The sequence below is a fragment of the Lutjanus erythropterus genome, chromosome 6, assembly GCF_056507025.1.
Source record: "Lutjanus erythropterus isolate fLutEry1 chromosome 6, fLutEry1.hap2, whole genome shotgun sequence".
In the NCBI taxonomy this organism is placed as follows: Eukaryota; Metazoa; Chordata; class Actinopteri; order Lutjaniformes; family Lutjanidae; genus Lutjanus; species Lutjanus erythropterus.
Window position 1 is genome coordinate 41,351,100 of NC_139322.1, and position 17,235 is coordinate 41,368,334.

The following is a 17,235-nucleotide window of genomic DNA, read 5'->3' on the forward strand; positions in this document are numbered from 1 at the left end:
CATCATTTGCAATATTAATTTTGTATTCCATTTAATATTGTATTTTACTATTGTGCGATATATTTTTCAATAGCATGGGCTACATTATGTTCATTATCATTATTTTTCATTATCAAGCATTACATTATGTTCATTATCATGTGCATCTGATCTTATTTCTGTTGTTATTCTATCCTTTGATCTACCCCTCATACACTTTATATTTTATGTGTCACTTATATTTGACGCTCTTTTGTTCTTATTCTTATCTCTTATATTGTGTCAAATAACAACAACAGTAATAACAAAATAATCATAAAGATTATTATATTATTATCATTAGTATTAGTAGTAGTAGTAGTTTTCAGTGCAGTATTACTCAGTCATTCATTTATCTGATTGTTTTATTAATCATTCATTTTTTCCTCCAGTCTGTTTTTGTCTTGTTTTTCCTGGTCTCTCAGCTCTTCCTCTTCGGTGGCACTAATCACCCTCCATACCTCACAGCTCACGCCACCCTCTCGCTCCATAAAAGAAGCAGGGCGCTGACCAGCAGCGGTACAGTCATCTCTAACACACGTAGCCTTTTCCTCAGGACACACGGTGACACGACATGAAGATGATGAGAGGAGAAGCGGACCGGCAGCCGTGTGTGTGAAGGTGAGCCTGTTTCTGTCGTGTGTTTCTCTGCCGCTCATGTGGAGGATGCTCCGCTCAGCAGCATCAGCAGCGTGGATCACATCCATGATGGATCCACATGTACACAGCTGAAATAATACAGGCACTGTGTGATCTGCATGTTCAACGATCAGTGGTGGATACGTGGTCACAGACGCCGCTTCTCTTCGATATTAACACGTGTCTTTATCACACTAACTGGACAAAAGCTTCGTCCATCGGCTGCATCTGTTTGCATTAATCCCTCTCATGGAGCTGTCTCTGTCTCTAATCCATGGACATGTTCTGCCAGACAGCAGCGCGCTGCATGGAGCGAATACTGCGATTTATAGAGAAGCATCAGCAGAGGAGAATATTATTCAACACACACACACAGACACACACGGTGTGTCACCGTCATTACAGCACATCATCCTTCATTCAGTGCAGATATTTATGATTCAGTGCGAGTAGAATATGAGCAAGGTTGGGAGGGTTTCTTTAAAAATGTATTCAGATACAGTTACTAATTACCTGTTACAAAATGTAGTCAGTAATGTAATCCAAGTATCAAAATACCGAGGCAATGTAACGTGATTACTTTCTAATTACCTCAGTATAAAATATGGTGAAATTGTTTAGCCTAATATAGTGTTTTTAAGGTTGAACTGTCATTAGCGCTTAATCAGTGGATTATTTTCTCATTGGACCATAAAATGGTGAAAATGTTGATCAGAGTCCAAGACGATGTCCCCAAATGTCTCATTTTGTCCACAACTCAAAAATATTGAGTTTACTGTTGGAGAGGAGTAAAGAAGTCAGAGTATATTCACATTAACAAATCTGAAATCAGAGAATTTAGATTTTTTTTAAATTAAAATATGACCAAAAACTATTAATCGGTTAATTAATCTTGTCACAGTCTTGTCAGCCAAAATACATCTGTGTGCTCCACGTTTGGACCTAATTTTCAAGTCTCTCCTGTAATGATTATTTTCATTATTGATTAATCTGTTGACCATTTTCTCCATTAATCCATGAGACTTTTGACCATAAAAAGTCGTAAAATGTTGATCAAAGTCCAAGATGACGTCCTCCACAACTCAAAAATATTCAGTTTACTGTCAGAGAGGAGTAAACAAACCAGAAAATATTCACATTAAAGAAGCTGAAACTAGATAATTTGGTTACTTTTTATTTTTAAAAAAAGACTCAAAACAATTGACTATCAAAATAGATGCAGATTAATTTAATAGTTAATTAATAATTGATTAATCATTAAGTGTTTTATGTTTCGGTATATTCGTTTATCCAGCTGTTCCTTCCTTTATTGTGCACAATTTATTGATTGATTGGTTGAATTATTAATTTTAAGACAAAAAATGTTGAAATTTCCACAAAGTGAAGCATTTTTTGGCAGCTCTGTGTGCACTGTGTGTGGTAGAATATGGTTCTTTATTTTAAAATTGTAATAATCCCCATTTTCACTTAATGTATCTGTAATTTTTTTTATCTGTAACTGTAAGGGAACACAGTTACAGATTACATAATCCCATTACCTATAATCTGTTGCTCCCCAAACCTGAGTACAGAATATACAAAACCCCTGATGATGTGATCGTGTGTTTTAGTCCCATCATCAGTAGACAGACACATTCAGTGAACTCTCTGTCCTGAGAAGCTGTAGTGATCTGGCACTAGTTTATCTGTCTGTATCAGCTGTGAGACAGCATGTGTGAACCACTGCAGGTTGCGAGACAGACAGTTGTGGTAGACTAACATACGTGTCTGATAGCGTCGCTTTGTTTCCTATCAGACACGGTGAGTGTGTGCTGTTTTGGTCTGAGCTCAGGGGACACTGAGCACGCTCTGTGTGCCCATGTGATCACACAGTAACGATCATCAGGGGATTACCCACAACTCCTCTGTGCTTCACAGCAGAGAACAACACTGGATTATCAACCATAATAATACGAAAGATTTCATATTCACCAGAGAGCTTAAAGTTATTTACTTTGATTTATTAATGCCCAGATACACTGTGATATACACACAGCATTTGTCTTAATGTTGTAAGTGTTAAAGATCCTCTCTAGACATGTTTCAAGAAATAATGATTTGAGTGATAAGTTTCTTAAAATAATAATAATTCTTGAAATAACACCCATTCCTTTGCCCTCTTTTATGAATCCATAATATACTGAACACAAAAACTGACAGCCTTTTGTTTTATCTGTGTGCACGTCACACTTGTGTAAATTGTATACTGAGCTATGATTGGCTCAAATTTAGCTGTTCTGTCCTGTTGGTACTTGTTTTGACTAAAATGTTATAATGAGCTCAAAGCAGTATCAGCAGGAATCACGTGTTGTCCATAGATTGTATTATAATGAATAGATAGATAGTGTATGTAAAGATGCCGCCCTTTTAGTCCAAGGAGAGTTGCTCGCTTGGTGCATAAGCCAAAAAAAGTTTCCGAGCTTCCATCCACAGATATTTAAATCCTTTTCTCAGCTCAAGGAAAGTTCAAATAGAAAAAAAGAAGAAGAAGGTGGTATTAGTTACTAATACCCGTGGGGAAATTACATTTTTCACTCTGTAATTTTGTACATTCACACACAGCCTTTTATGAGGGTGGTCTATGGAGGAAAATGCTTTTTGGGCTGCAGGGGAATTCTTTGTGGCAATACCACAAATGACCACTGGGAAATACTGGCAGCAAGGCTGAGCAGCAGTGTCCTGTCTGGGTTTATACTGTATGATGTTCCCTGGCAAAAGAAAATATCAACAGCCAAAATGTCCAAAATGCGCCCCTCAACAACAACAACAACAACAACAACAAAAAATGGTGGAAAACCATAGAAATCTATTTTAAAAAGCCGATTGTATTACTTTAATTACTAATTACTAGTTTCTATTCAATACTGAAGTTTGCTGCAGGCTGCACATAGAGCTGAATGAACATTAATGGGCTCATCTGGCTGAGTGACACCATGCTCAGTCCTGACAGGAGTGATGGGGATTAAATTCTGCATTGTTAAATTAGCATTTGACATTTTGTTTTGTCATTAAACATTTCTTTTGTTCGCACTGACGGCTATGCAATTATTAGTATCAATTTGTAAAGATCAACATATTGGTTTTTATGAAGTGGCAGAAAGAGTACTGCAAACCTGTACTCAAGTACAAGTGCTGTTATATTACTAAAATATTACTATTACAAGTAAAAGTACTCATAAAAGTACAAGTGCCCTGAAAAACGTTTACATTTTGACGTTCTTTTTTAAAATGATAATCTATATGTGTGTATGTCTCGAGTGTAATATAACTACCAGTGTGTCATCACTGAAGTAGGTGGGGTGGAGAGACAAAAAGTACTGGGAGACTCAGTGAGTCTGCCTTTCGGTTGGATTATTGAAATTAAAAGCTTGTTTTGATTTTCTGTTTAATATTGTAATTGTGAAACCTCAGATAGGATCATATCCCCGGTGTGTGTGGATGAGGAAAGGACAAAGAAATGAAGTTGTCGTCACTTTTTTTTCCCCCAAGTGAAGAAACAGAAGATTCTCAGTTCATTCTCAGTTTCAATAATCTGGTTTTTTTTGTTGTGTTTGAAGATCCACTCATGACTGAAGTGTATGTCCTTGAGCAGACAGAGTGTGGTTTTTGCAGTGAGAAGCGTCTTTGTCCAGTCTTTTTTTGCACATTGTTAATGTGCTCTGGGTGTAGACTGTAGAATTATTATACTGGATAGTGCAGTGTTTCCCAAACTTTTTTCTTGGGGACCTGCATTTTAAAAATGACAAACACGTGACCCACGTCACAGTAAGCCTTCTTCAGCTATTCTGGGAAGAGTTTATTTTTTATGTTTAGTTCATAAATGAACTTCTCTGACCATTTTGACTGTCACATCTGCATCACTGTATACTATCATGATGCTTTATTGAAAATATACACATTAAAACTTTATAAATGAGAAATAAATTAATTTAGGATGAGTTAACAGGTCATGTCTTGTTTTTATTTCCTCTTATCAGGAAAACAACATGGGACATTTTAACCTAAATGAAACAAAATAAGTGCATTTAGACAGAATTAACAGGCTTTTGTCTTCACCTCTCCTAGGTAAAACAGTATGCACATTTTAAATGCTTTATGAAAGCTGTACTGCAGATATAAATCTTACATTTGCAGAATTTCCTCCAAGTCTTCTGTGGGTCCCGACCCAGTCTTTTGTATAGTATCTAATCATCTATTCGATGTACTGTAATGCAGTTTCAAATGATAAAACTTTTTTGATCTGCCTGCACATCTGGAAAAGCGGTTTTATTGTCAAACTGTAAAGGCATCACTCTGCACAGTGAACCTGAAACATCTAAGAGAAGTAACAGGAAGCTCAAGGTTTTCATAAAGAATAACCCTGTTCTTTACACTATTTATGGTCAGCATTTCTCAGCAGCAGCTGCATTAGTTTTTATTGTCATAAATACCACCTATACATGAGGAAACCACAGGAAACAATGCAGCATGTAACCTTGCTGTGCTGTTCCTAACTTTATCTCATTCATATCAGCCTCTCTGTTCACTGTTTATTCTCCTGACCGTGTCAGATAGAACCACTGCAAACGGAACATTCACTGCTGCTTCTGATTCACATTGAATGCACTTCACCAGAAAAAAACATGCTCGCTCGTTTATTTTCTAAATCATACTCACACATGTGGCGTCACTGTTTGTATTGCACTGTAATCTTATCTAACATTGTTGGCATACACATGTGCACACACACACACACACACATAGAGTGACAATAACAGCAGTCATTAACCACAGTGATGCAGTGGCAGTTTCTGACAGCTGTCACAGCAGTCTGTGTTTACTGGTAGAAGTGAGTCAATCTGTCATTTTGTAGTGAAATCTTTGTTTTTTTGGTGCCTCTTATCTGACATGGTGAGAGCAGTATCAGCTGACACATGAACGGCAGAGGAAAAGATGTGAAAAAAGTCTCAAGACAAAGCTCATTCTCAATTTTATGATGACAGCTGGGAAAACTCCAACTGTGAAGTCTGCTCTGGACTTCAGATTAGATTTGTCAAATCCCCCAAACCCTGGACATGTAACAAATTAGTGACAAACTGGGTTCTTTCTGCGATAACCTAACATTTATTTAATGACAGGAATTAAGACTCGACCCTGATTGTTGGTGGGAACCAGTTTTCAACAATTAAAGTCAGTTAAGCTCTTTTTTTGTTTGTTTCTTGCACTGTAGGGGTCGACCATTGTCTTTTTCGGGGCCAATATACCAATACAGATACGGATCCTTTCCATTATGTTGTCAGACTGTGTGAAAAAGGGTGAGAGGATTACAGGAGGGATTACACTGCAGCGGAGTTTCACTTCTGCCACTGGACCAATAATAAAACTAGCCATTTGCAATTGAAAAATCCAGAATTTCCCCTCTAAGAATCTTACTGCTGCTGCATGAGGATATCCTCTAAACTGATCTCACATGTGTTCAGGGTGGGTCACAGAGGCAGCACGGTTCTGGTTAGGACACAAAGTCGCTGTCTCTTTTCCGGATATTACCTTGGTTTGATCCAGCTGCCAGAGTGCTGATAAAGACTCCCATCATCTGGCTGCTGTGTGTAGGTGTGAGTGTGTGGGCCAGGGCTTCAGTGCTGCTATATTTGTTTGATGTTTTTCAGTCCAGTAATTATAGTTGAATGTATTCAAAGCAGTATTTTTCTATATATTTCTATGTCTGATTCAGATTTTAAAATAATCTAGAATTACTTAGGGCAAGAAACAGTTAAATGTATTTTATAAGGTCATTAACATGTTATTTTAACATTAATAATAACAAATATCCACCTAGAACATCACAAAAAATAATCAGTCTATGGGAAAAGGCTGGAAATGAATACAAAAATAAAACCAAAAAAGTTGGAAACATTGCTATTTGTAATAAGTAAGGGTCCTTTGTTTCAACATCTGAGAGCTTTAACACAAAAATTCAATGAGTTATAGGTGCAGAGACAATAAGTGTTACAACCATCCCTGGTCTCCCCTACTTTATTTTTAATTTAGTCTAATTAATTAATTTTTTGTATTTTAACATTGAAAAATTGGAAATCTGTTCAAAGACAATTTATGAAATTTTATTGACAAAGACAATGATATGATTAATGAATTGCTAAGCAACCATGATGCATTTCCAACTGTGCAAAAGGTAATATATATGTGGCAGTGACCAAAACAGGTAAAAATGATCACATTTTATTTGCCTTTTGTGAAATTGTTATATATATTAAAAAAAAAAAACAACAACAACATTTTAAATGACATTCCAGGCACTAAAACATTTGTACACACAGTTTAAGCACAAATCTGTGCGTACACACTGTTTGTGAATGAGGCCCAATGAAACTGTGAGTCAGACATTTGACCTGAATCCTGTCCTGTTCTTTATTGCTTTAAGACTCACTCACTCTGAGATAAAACCTACATTTTTGATATTTGTATGTGAGTATGCAGGCTTGTATTGCAAGTGTCTGCGTCTGTACGCTACACTGCACTAAAGTCAGTGTGTTTCTGTATGTGGTCTGTCAGAGCAATGCCTCAGCATTTCCTGTGGAACCATCAGTCATCTCATCAAAGGCTGAACTTTGCCTAAACTCTGCAGTTTGTTCCATCTTAACCACAGCTGCAACAAGCTGCTCACCGATTCCTCCATCAGTGATGCCATCTGTTAACAGAGGTGTGTTATTACCCTGATTTTAATCACAGTCCTGTGTGATGCACCATGTAAAATCACAGTGTGCATCTAATGTGGCACATCAGATGTTTTTTTGTAATGACAGCACAGTTCGGTCACCGTGGTGATAAGCATAGTGTGGAACTAATGCAGTTTAATTTGAAGAGATTGTCTGACCCAGTTCACAGAAAGAGACGGGGCCAGAGGAGGATAAAGGACTCGCCGGTGCTCCAGTGCTGTGCATTCAAGTGGCAATCGAGTTATGTAATTTTTAAGCCATGAAATCTCAATGGCTCCTATCATGTGTTAACATAGCACCCTAAGTTTATTGTCAGCATTAGTCTTTGCATTGTTTTCTCTGCTATGTCAGGGAAGACCAACTTCAAACCGTTTCATCAGCCTCATTCAAGGGTGCAGAAATTAGAGACTGTATGAAAATTACTGGGGTTGGAAGGGGGCTTAATCTGACATTTTTATGAAAATGCAAGACCCTCCTCAGTGTTACTAAAGTGTGGGGGTAAAAAGGAAGTTTTTCTTCTAAATACTTACACGTTAGAACATAATGACTAAAAAGTGAAAACAGAACTATGTAGTACTGAATCTCTGTGTTTTTTGGGCAGACCTGAAACATGGCTCAATGACATACCGGAGTCATGGTCCGCCAACACTATACAAGCCCACACATGAATGACACCGCCTTGCTCAGTTACAAAGGTACCTTAAGTGACTCTCTCAGTCCAGATCAGCCCAGCAGTTCACTTCAGCTCACTTCAGTTCCAACAACCTGACACAGAAGAAAAAAAATACCATCCTGTCACTGTCCTCTGGCTCTGGTGCCCCAAACATGTCTGGACATGTCCAATAAAGCTGCTAGACAGAGTGTCCATGTTTCAGGTGGTTTTCAGGCCGTAGTGGTGTTTGACACTGAGACAAAGGACACAGCCCCAGTGTTTCAGAGCAGAGAAAAATGCTCATTTTTTTCATGATTTTGAGTCTTAATTTTCTGATATTTAACTTTTTTCTAATCATTCTAATTTGGCTGGGGGGTTAATAACGTGTGTTTCTGTGGTGTGAACTCAAAATACGCAGCAATTGGTGCTTTATTCAATCTTTAATATTTTCCTTTTCTTATCAAAATAATATATTCATGATAAACAAACACTCTCTAATCTATACTTCATATATTACACAGGCTTTTCAAATATTAAAAAATTGTTTTGGTCAAATTGACATCCACTACAGCACTTTATGTTAGATATTCATTTGTGATTTTAAGTTTTTAAGTTAAGCAATTATTAATTTGTTAGCTTACCAAAAGTTGACACTTCTGTTGAAGAGTTACCAGCACATTTGCAGGTACTTTTGTTATCTTAATTTGTTTTGGTCCATATCAGTGTTGGAGTGAAACTAACCTAACTGAGACCAAATCATGACCAAGACCAAGTGCTGCCACATCTCTAGTCCCTTACCCAACTGAGGGAGTGGTGCTGTGGTGTGACACAGCTGATGCAATGTAGCTTTATGTGGCCGGTCTCTTAATTATTGTCACAAGCAAAAACATAACAATTTGTCACCACATGCAGCGCCCCATCAGTCTCTCACAAATTTAACACTGTATTAGCTACATGCTAAAATATGTTAACTGAGTCAGTTAGCTTGCGTGCTTAGAGAGGTGGCAAATATCTGGCAAGCAACTGAAACTAGCACTCTGAGACATACAGTGCTGATGTAGTTAGCTAACGTGCAGAGCTAATATTCAGTAAAATCACTCTGGGCGAGGGGTGATGAGATTTCTGAAAGTTTTGGCACAGAGACAGAGTCCTAATGTTAGTTAGCTAGCTTTGCTAGCATGACTCACACATACCTTACCTTTCTTTATGCTTACTGTCTAGGTGCCGACAGTTTACAGTGCTGATAAAAGTGTTGTTGCATTGCAGAGTTGAAACACTGCTGTGTGTTTTCTTTTGGATACTGTTTTGCTGATGAAATCTTTGTGGTTGAAGGAGCCAAGTTTGATCACAGAACATTAGTCTGACACCTGCACCCATAAAGTGTGGGTATGGGGCAGAGGTGACAGATGATAGTAACAGGAAGTTTTACAGAAATGAGAAGTGAGTCAAGTTATTGGTTGCATTTGAAGCACAAAGTTTAACACTCAAACAGAGCAATAATGTTAACAAGTAAATCAGACTGTGCAGTTTAGTGATATCTCCGTAGTCATCTCAACAAAATCCCAGTCCTTCTTGACCGAGTAAAAGGTGTTTATTAAAGACTGCTAAAAATATAATTGTTAAAACAATATTAGAAATTTGTGGTCAATGAAGACATAATTGTTGAGTATGACTCTGTTCCACTGGGATTGTAGTTTACTCAGTCTTGAGAAGTGGGACAAAACCATATTCTGAGGGGGTTTTGATTTTTAATTTTATGCTGGAAAATGTATTTTAAAAGATCAAAGTATTGGCTATTAAACTTTGTAATTGGCCGTCCAGTTAACAAAATAGCATAGTCATAGTGAGCAGCCATTTTATTTTTTTTAAAGTGTCTCAGAGTTTCTTTTAATGTTAATCAAAATACACATTTTTAAACCATAAAGCTTATTTATCTTTTATTTAGAAGGACTACAGAGTCAACATGTTATGGTTGAGACACATCTGATAGAAATATTATTTAATGAATTTGTCACAAAAAATAGAAACTTTACCAGTGTTTGAGCAGTATTCCCATCTTTTGAAAACCACAAAGTGAGACTGAGGATATAGCTAACCCTTTTTATGCCTGATTAAATCATGTTATCAGTAGGTATCATTAGTTTTATATTTTAAACACATTTTTAAATTGTTGATGTTGAAGTTGTGAAGTCTTGACTGGGACAAGGGTATTTTAAGGTGCAGAGCAAGTTTAGAAATAAAATAATAAAAAAAAAAAATTAAAGCAAAGCAAAACATTTTATAAATGGCATGTATTTCATATGTAAAGATTAAAATTTGTCTCAGAACTCTAAAATCAAACTTTGTTTGCATTATTACAAATAATTATAAATGTCAGTGGGATTCTGAATGAGGTTTTCTTAATTTGTAGTACCACTATGGCTCTGTATAGCCTGATATGCATAAGATCAGATCTCTGACTGTCTGTCGTTACATAATAAAAGAGCCTTATAACCCTGACCCTGTAATAACATCTGCACAGTCCCTTATTACAGCCTGTCTGAGGCTGATTTTAATCCTCAGCTCATCTAGCACATCACTCACTCACTGGTAAAGAAAAAAAGGAAGAAAAAAATTATGGAAAATGATTCAACTATGGGTTGTGGTTGAGATGAGTAACAAAAAGTTGCAGATTACATCATACTGAACAGATATAGAAATCTTAGTTTCAATATGACAGTAACGGTCACAGTCTGGTGCGAGAGAGAAGGCGTGTTCCTGAAAGTGTATGATTTAGCGACTCCCCCACATCCTCTGTGTTCATGGAGACAGCACTCTTTGTTTTTTCAAAACATATATTTCTGTGCAGTCATTTTCCTCCTCTCGCCCTCCATCGCGCCAGACTGAGAAGGTATTGCTGAGGCTTGGAGCAACTTCAGGTTCGCGCAGACAGTCAGAGAGCACTGCAGAGCTCTGCCGACAGCTTTCCAGGTCTCGCCTCCTCTTGAATGAGACGACGCTAACGTGTCTGAGTTCTGAGCCGCCCTATAGGCTGCCTTTCTCTGGGTCATTTCTTCCAGCTGGTTTCACCACCAACAGGAGGCAGCAAGGTCACATGTGCTGGCATGTCTGAGAGATGTAGGGCAGGAGGTTGATGTGAATCTGACTGTGAGTGTAGAAACATGCAGCCCTTTGTTTTACACACGTGGCAGCATCTGTGTGCTGTTATTCCAACATGTCAGCATTTAGATATTATTGAAAAAACATCAATCATGAAGGGTCCCCTGGGCCTCTAAATCTATAACGTCCTGGGTATAAGTTTATGTAGTGATGTCAATATTCAGTATTATGGAGTAATAAATCTTTTGGGTAAAAAAGAAATCACATTCACTGGGCAGTGTTCAAGATTTGGAACATGCATGTTGCAGAAAAGACACATTTATCAGATTTCTTAATGTCTTTTACCAAAAGTTTTGCTTGCAACATTATGATTCGGCCTCAAGCTGTGGAGATGTTAATTAGAAATCACCCCTGAGAAAAAATGCAATTATTTGTCCAAAACTATGATAGTTGTGAGTTTGAATATTTCAAGAAGGTGTACTTTTACATAAAAGTTTCAGTATTGTCAAGCAGTCAAGTGGTGCAACAGCAGAACCGACCCAAACAGAGACATGCAACAGTCTGAGGAGAGATGCAAAGTGTAATAGGAAAGCAAAAACATAAAAAAAAAAAAAAAAAAAAAAAAAAAAAAACTTACAAAACCAACAAAATAGGCAAACAAACAGTCCAAAACTTCACAGGGAGACACAAGGAAAACATAAGGAGTCTTGACCACAAAATGAAGACAAACTAGCAACTAAGGAGGTGAAGACACAGGATTAAATACACAAAGGAGGGGGAGGAAAACAAGACACAGGTGAGGGAAATCGAGAACAGGTGAATAAATAATAATCAGTGATCAAAAAGAGAGGGGAAAACAGACAAAGACAGGAAGTAAAGGCAACAAAGACACAAGGGAAGACATACCAAAATAAAACAGGAAGTGACTGAAAAACCCAAACCATGACAAGTATTTCAAAATTAGTGTTGTTTAAAACAAAACAATCACAATGTTTTGTGAAAACAGTCACAATATTTCAAGATGAAGCCATAAATGTATGAGATAAACTCACTTTATGGGGAAAATATATCAATATTTTTAAGCAGTCCAAATTATAATAAATAATTATGCAATATGACTAGTAAAGATCATAACATTTTGAGATGATTATATGAAGTCATAAAATTATGAGAATATTTTTTTTTGCATACTGACAATGACAACGCTGATGTTTAGCAGATGTAATCTTTACACCTGCTCCTAATGTCCACCATCTTACTTTAGCGTGTTAGCATGCTAGCATTTGTTAATCAGCAGTAAACACAAAGCACAATGACCATGCAGAAAATGACCATGATGTCATCATCACAGATGTTTTAAGTTTAAATACTGGCTATATATTAATATATATGTAAGCCTAGAAATGTCCTGTATTGGTTTCTTGATGAGAGGAAATAAAAACTGTGAGATGGCCTGTTAACACTATAGAACTGCAATTATTATTCAGTTATTCATTGAGTATCAAATTAATTGCCAACTATTCTGATAATCGATTAATCGGTTTGAGTACATTTTTAAGAAAAAATTCTTTAATGTGAATATTTTCTGGTTTCTTTACTCCTCTCTGACAGTAAACTGAATATTTTTGAGTTATGGACAAAATAAGACATTTGAGGACGTCATCTTGGACTTTGATCAACATTTTTCACCATGTTCTGAAATTTTATGAACAACTAATCATTTAGTGGAGAAATTATTGCCAGATTTATCAATAGTTGACATTTGACACAATTGACAAGATTGTGACATCATTAGTTTTTCACCATTTTTATAGACCAACTGTCTATAGTATATGAGCAACTATAAAGTATTTTGACCTGGGTCACAATGGTTTGTCATGTTCAAAAAGTGGGTCCTCAGAAAAAAGGTTTGGGGAAACACTGCCTTAAACTGGATATGAAATAGCCTGTAATCCTGTTTAATATACGAATCCTCTTTAAAAATCAAGTCAGTTATCACCTGGAAGGCCAAATATTTGCTTCTTCTAGCTTGTCAAATGTGAGTATTTGCTGCTGTCCACAGTTTTTTGTTGTAAACTGATTATCTTTGGATTTTTGATTGTTGGTTGTAGGAAACAAGACATTTGAAACTGTGATGCACTATATTCTAACATTCATGACTTTATTGGAAAAAGTCCTCTTTAGTTGCAGCTTTATATAGACTGCATGTTTGCGGTCTTTAAAAATAACTGTGACTTCCTGTCAGATGTGATAGGTGCTCCAATATTCTGTCACACTGCCAACTGCCAACTTCCTCATAATATTCTCGGAATTTATTTATTCAAATATTTATTCAAACCAGGAAATGATATATACGCCTGATGCACAGCACAGAGTTATTTGAATGTTTTGGTGTGCAGTTGTCAAGTGAGACTGCACTCCTGTCTCCTTCTATTCCTGTTCCTATTTTTGTGGAAGTGGATGGAGGGAGGAGGACATAAAGATGAGCAGAGCAGACAACAGAGGAGCTTCATGGCCACAGAGGTGAGGGCTAGATGAGCAGTGCTGTCTGTTGCCTGTGGGGCTCGTTGATGTTTGCTCTCTGAGCTGCAGCCAAGCAGAAGAGCGTTATTGGGTCAGTGGCCACTTTGTCCCATCCCATTAACTCCCCACAGTGAGAGTGGGGCCCCCGAGGGCTGGATTGCCCCGCCTACTGTAAGATGACTGACTACTGTACTGGCAGGACTGGAACTGGATAGAACAACAGATAGGAACTCACCTGGGTGCTAGTTTACTGGCCATGTATAGAACTGGTTCCCATGTGTGTCATCAACAACATGCAGTTAGCACTTGATGCAGCACAAGGTGGAGATGGAAAAGGGACAAATTTTGTTGTGTGTCATGGTATTGATTCTAGAAAATCTGATTTGATAGATTTTTGCTATCTTGAATAGAGCGAATTTTGGAATACCTAATTACTGAGATCTGGAGGCCTGTAGTTTAGCTTCATTTAACTCTTGATGCTCCAGTGTTGTGTTTTCAATCAGGTGAAGTCAGGTTTATAGGTCACTTGCCAGCAGTGTGAACCTGGAAATGTTAAAGGGATAGTTCACCCCAAAATGAAAATTCAGTCAGTATCTACTCACCCTCATTCTGACTAAAGTTCTGGTTTAGTTTTTAAGTCCTCAAAACACTGCAAGAAAACCATGTTGCAAAATCTGAAATCTGAAATCTCAAAATCTCAAAATCAGAAAACATAAAATGCCTCCATGCTGCTCGTCTGGTGTAATCCAAGTCTCCTAAAGCCCTGACATGCCATTTGCACACTGTCACACCACACACCTTGCTCAGACAGTGTGCATGTACTCGTGAACGTGGCTCCAAGCTACGGATCTACAGTGAAGATTCATGCTAAAAACATGGAAATAACTTATTGTTTAGTTAACTTGGCATGTTGGGTCTTTAGGAGACTTGGATTACACCAGACGAGCAGTATGAAGGCATTTTATGTTTTTATTCTGTTATTTTTTTAGCGTTGGAAACTGGTCACCATTCACTTCCATTGTTTGTGAGATTCTGCAGTACTGTTTTCCGGTGAAACTCCAGCGGTGTTCTGTGGACTAACAAACTAAACCCAACCTTCAACTGGCATTAGGGCGAGTAGATAATGACTGAATTTTTATTTTTGAGTGAACTATCCCTTTAAGCACCCCAAACATGTCAGAAATGTTAGTTAAAGAATGGGTCCACAGCTTTATGAAACTGCTGGTTGCTAACTTGCATATATTGGGGAATTTGAATACTTAGCGTGGACAATATTTCAGCAACTGCTTGGCCAATAAGGACAATATTGGCACAGTTTGAAGGTTATTGAGGATGATGAATCCATTTCAGAATTCAGAATGGCCATTTACACTGGACGTAGCCATATTCAAACGAGAGATGCACTGATCTCAATTTTCTTTATTTATATTTCTGATTTTTTTTTAAGAGTCTGACCTGCTGATTCTGATTTTGGCCGATTCTGATTTTTTTCTAAGAACTATAATTGACAGCATTCACAAACACTGCAACTTTTCTTGTAAATTTCACAATTTCATCACAAAACACTGGCTAATTCCTTTTACATTTTCTCTAAAAGCATTCCATAGCCAGGCCTTATTATATTATTATATTAAGATAATCCAGCATGCGTCTGAGTGTGTGTGGCTGTGACGTTACTGTCTGTGTCGCTGCATGCATGGTGTGACCATCATGGGGAGCGTGTGTGTGAATTTGACTGGTCCAGAATGGAATATATGACGCTGACCAGCCAATTAATGGTCAGGGCCAGTCACGTTGAAAACCGGGTGGCCAGTCGATCAGTGCATCCCTAGCTCCTAATTGTAATTAAATTCAAGTCCATTTAGAATACACTGAAAGAAGACGCTGAATTGTTTGGATTCCAGTAGAGTTGCAAAAATTTTCCAAGCAATCATCATCAGCCCATCCATTTCTCATTTAAACTGCCATTTTTTATTTTGAATGTGTCAGAAATGGATTCACCGTTCACTGAAATGTTGTCCATATAGATAATTATGCTAATTATGCTAATTGTCCAACATCTGCAAAGTAGCATCTGGCAGTTTCATATTGCTGTGGGCCCATACTTTACATTTTTGAAGAACCCCTTTTGGAACCCTTATTTCTGAGAGTGTACTGCTGCATTGGGTGTGGCTATCCCAAGCACTAACCTCCGGGGCTAAGAGACGAAGCCAACACGGGAAGATTGTTATACTTTTAATTATTTCATGCATACAGCTATCTGCTAACTGTAAGGCTTCTGATGAAATTAAACAGTGTGTGATTTTGTTCTTGAGGGCAGATTGCGAGCAGGTTCCATCCAGGACTGAGGCGTGGAAACCCTGCAGCAGATGAACTGAACCCATGAGCAGCATTTTAAACATGCTCTGTAAAACCAGGGGAAATGAAGGATCTAAGAAGGGACGACTACCAAGAAAACAGCAGATGCACTGTGTATTAAATGAGAGGAAGTTGTGCTGCAGTGTGACAGTAACAGAGACAATATGTTGTCATGGAAACAGGTAGAGCAAAACATTACAGTGAGTACAGCAGATGGAGATGTTGGAGTTTGTTTTCCTTTGTGAAAAGTGAGCCACCAAAACAAGTCTGGAAATACAGGCGTGTTTAAAGCCCATCTGTGGTACACTATTAGACATAAACTAACTAGAACCATACACAGTTCTCTGGATTTTCCCCATGGGAGAATGCTTTTTTTTCTACCTATAACCCAATGTAAAGGGTTATACCTAGGACCGTCTGTGAAAGGTTCCACCTGGAACCCTGTATGACAGGTTCTACGGAGAACCCTTCTACACTGTAAAAAAAAAAACAACAACTCAAACTCCTGAGTTTTGAGACAAACTGATGAAAAAGTTTTGCCGACCTACAATCTTCAGCTGAGATAATTTACTTTTCTTCTTTTGATAAACTTGAATCTTTGAGTTTTAGAAACTTAAAACAATTACATTTCAAAAACTTTATCACACTGAGCTGTGAACCTGATTTGCCATTATTTGGGTGCCTGAAAATTAAATTGTTTTAATTGAAAATATTAAAATATTAACCAATATTCACTTTCACCTCAATGAGTTCATTCTAATTTTTGAAATACATTTTTTTGGGGTTTTCTGAAACTGAAAGATTCAAGATCATCTATAGATGAGAAGTAAATTATCTCAATAAAAGAGTAGTGGCTGCTAAAACTTTTTCATAACTTAAGAGTTTAAGTTTGGCTCGAAACTCGAACTTGGCTTGAAACTATCTTGCAGTAAATCGCCTTGAAATTTGAGTTTTCTTTTACAGTGTATGGTGTAATGGTTCTACCCAGAACCCTTTCTGGGGGTTCTTTCCTGAACCTTTAAACCTTGTATTGCTAGGATGCTAACCCACCCACGGGGTTCCACTGAAAATCCATTTATATCCCAAGAGTTTCAGGTAACCCAGCCAGGGAGTTCTACTGAGAATCATTTTATACTCCAGTGGTTTCCCCTTCCCTTCTTGCCTTGTGGGGGTTCTACGAGGAACCACATTGTA

The 17,235-nt window shown here is 37.5% G+C and overlaps 1 protein-coding gene across 1 annotated transcript in view; it reads left to right on the top strand.

Annotated features, from left to right (window-relative positions):
* The first annotated feature begins 509 nt into the window (after positions 1 to 509).
* slco4a1 (solute carrier organic anion transporter family, member 4A1) overlaps positions 510 to 17,235 on the top strand; it is a 51,319-nt gene continuing 34,593 nt past the window's right edge. The window contains exon 1 of the mRNA XM_084721958.1: positions 510 to 639. The gene's annotated coding sequence lies outside the window, so the exon portion shown is untranslated. The remainder of the gene's footprint in view (positions 640 to 17,235) is intronic.